The following is a 2,624-nucleotide window of genomic DNA, read 5'->3' as shown; positions in this document are numbered from 1 at the left end:
CCTTGAAAGCAATGATAAGAAACAGGGAAGTGAGCATGGAAGGGAAAAAGTTACTACATGACAATATTGTGATACCAACTCTAAGGTATGGAAGTGAAGCTTGGGCGTTGTTGGAAGGACACAAGTCAAGAGTGAGAGCAGTGGAAATGAGTTATTTAAGAGGAGCCTGTGGAGTCACATGTAGAACCAGGCTGACAAATGAGGATATACAGAAGCGTTGTGGTGTGGATGTGGATGTAACAGGCAGCGTTAGAAGGAACACACTGAGGTGGTTTGGCCATGTGGAGAAGATGGAGGGTGAGAGACTGACGAGGAGAGTTTATGCGAGTGAGGTGGAGGCCGAGGATGGGATGGAGGGATGAAGTAGAGGGGTATATGAGAGAGGGGTGTGTGAGTTGGGAGCAGGGCAGTGAAATGGCGGGGGACAGGGCGAATTGGAGGCGATTTGTTTGTGGCCACCCCATAGGGAATTAAGGCGTCTGGCAATAGACAGATAGATGTTACTGGAAGACTGTGAAATCAGTCATTTCGTGAAGTAAGGTTAGTTTAATTTAGGTTTATTTAGGTTTGGTTGATCTAGGACAAGGTTAGGTTAGTTTTGTTTAGATTTGGGTAGGTTATATTAATTTAGGTTAAATAGAGAAGGAATCAGTAACTTCCTGCATAAAGTCACTCCATGCATATGACACCAGACAAGGGTGACTCTAGGACAATAGAAGCCACCAGGCCCCCTAGTGCCCACTTGACCCTAGACAATGCATGACCAGCCAATTGACCTTGTCAGGCCCAACCAGGCTGCCCATCTAGCCAGAATAAGGGACCAAAGAGGTGTATTGTTAGCTTCAGGGTGCATCGTGCAGCATCACTCAACCCCCAGGACTCCGGTCTCCCAGTATTACCGGACACCATGCATGACAAACATGTGGGGAGGCATCAGTCCCGTACTAGATGACAAATGAGCAGGGACTAACATCACCAGCAGGCCTCCTCCACCAGTGATGTAGGGGGTGCTTGGTCCACAAGGCCAACAAATCCCGAACTCTACAAAGGTAGGCAGGCCTCAAAAGTAGGTGGCACTACCAACGATTCTTCAAGCCCCGCCACCATGTCAAGGTGATCCCCCGCAGCGGGGCTGCGTTATACAGGGTACAGGCCATTATGTGCTTGGTTTGGTGTGAAGGGATGTCGGGGTATGTGCTTGGTCAATGGAGGGTTGCAACAACGAAGCATTGCCTATGTTTTATACTGGACATCTATCAAGGTCGAAAAATGTGAGTGCATTACTGACTGCAAAACAATCCACAGAACCAGAATGCAGTTCCCTCAGTACACAAGCTTGAGTGAGCGCGTGAACTTCGTGTGGTTGTGGGTGGGTGGCATGTCAGGTCGTGCCATAGCCCGGGAGACAGGCGTCAGTGCTGCCACCATCAGCAGGTGGATCAGGCGCTGGAGGCAGGAGGGTCACATCCAGACCAGACAACGCAGAGGAAAACTGCTCAGAGGGAAACGTAACGATAAAAAAGGCAATGGAAGTAAAGGTTTCATCCCGTTAGACTGTACGGTTGCCACGTCAAAAGGGGCAGGGAGGCACATGGCACAAATAGAAGATATTCCTGTGTATGTGTCAATGACTCCTTGTCTGATATATCACGCAATTTGGTTGTTAAATTATGCACTTAGAACTATTAATAACAGAACAGAATTTCCCCATGAATACATTTGAAGGCCAGTAGTATTCAAACCCGGTTATGTGTAGTGACTAAAAATGAAGTAAACATGGGTAATGCAGTCGATCAAAACTGCATCGCTTAGGAGAGGCATGATGATATCCGAACTGATCTCTATACTTTGTGCAGTCCCATGAATGGTTACTTGTAATCATCTAATTGTTGATACAACAATATCGATTGAAAAATTTTAAAAGCATGAAATTTGTAGCACCCCCCCAAAAAAAAAGGGAGGGGCTAAACATCGTTGGGAAAAATTATTGGGCAGTTTCCAGTAGCCATCGTTCGTTGTGTCAGACTGTTTCGCACCAAGTGTGCACCGATATATTGTTTTAAAATGATAGAAACCACTATCTTCCCTTTTCCGTCTGAAGAACATTTACATCTGACGAAAAACAGTGAAAAACCCTGTGTTTACTACTGCGTGTTTCAGATGGTTCAATTTTTCCGCTATGTAATGGTTAAACTTAGGGAAGATACATGTGTCTCTGGCACGTATTCTCATCGAGAAAGGAGGCTTCCTAGCACCTCTTCCTTGGCGGTTTAGTTTTGAATATGGCTTGCTAATATTCTTTTGTACACTATTTAGTCAGAGCATCGTGATACTAGAAAGAATTATAGAACAATGGGACGGTAAGGTGCAATAAGCAAAACAAATCGTTTAGGAAAAGGTGTTAGGGAAGTAGTTCAATACTGTTGCGTATAATGCCCACCTGAAACTTGTATACCGTATTCTGTAATGATCTATGGATGAGCTCAAGGTCGTTATGATATATTCTGAAGGCCAGTATTCTTGGCGGTTAATGAAACTCCCTAACATCTTTTCCCATGCGATTTATTTAGTTTCTTACACCTTACTGACCTCGCCTGTGTTATATAAATCCTTTTGATGTCGCC

Source organism: Coenobita brevimanus, chromosome 46 (genome assembly GCF_032717465.1).
Source record: "Coenobita brevimanus isolate Jiangsu-jjx chromosome 46, ASM3271746v2, whole genome shotgun sequence".
Taxonomy (NCBI): Eukaryota; Metazoa; Arthropoda; class Malacostraca; order Decapoda; family Coenobitidae; genus Coenobita; species Coenobita brevimanus.
This window is presented reverse-complemented; position numbering follows the sequence as displayed.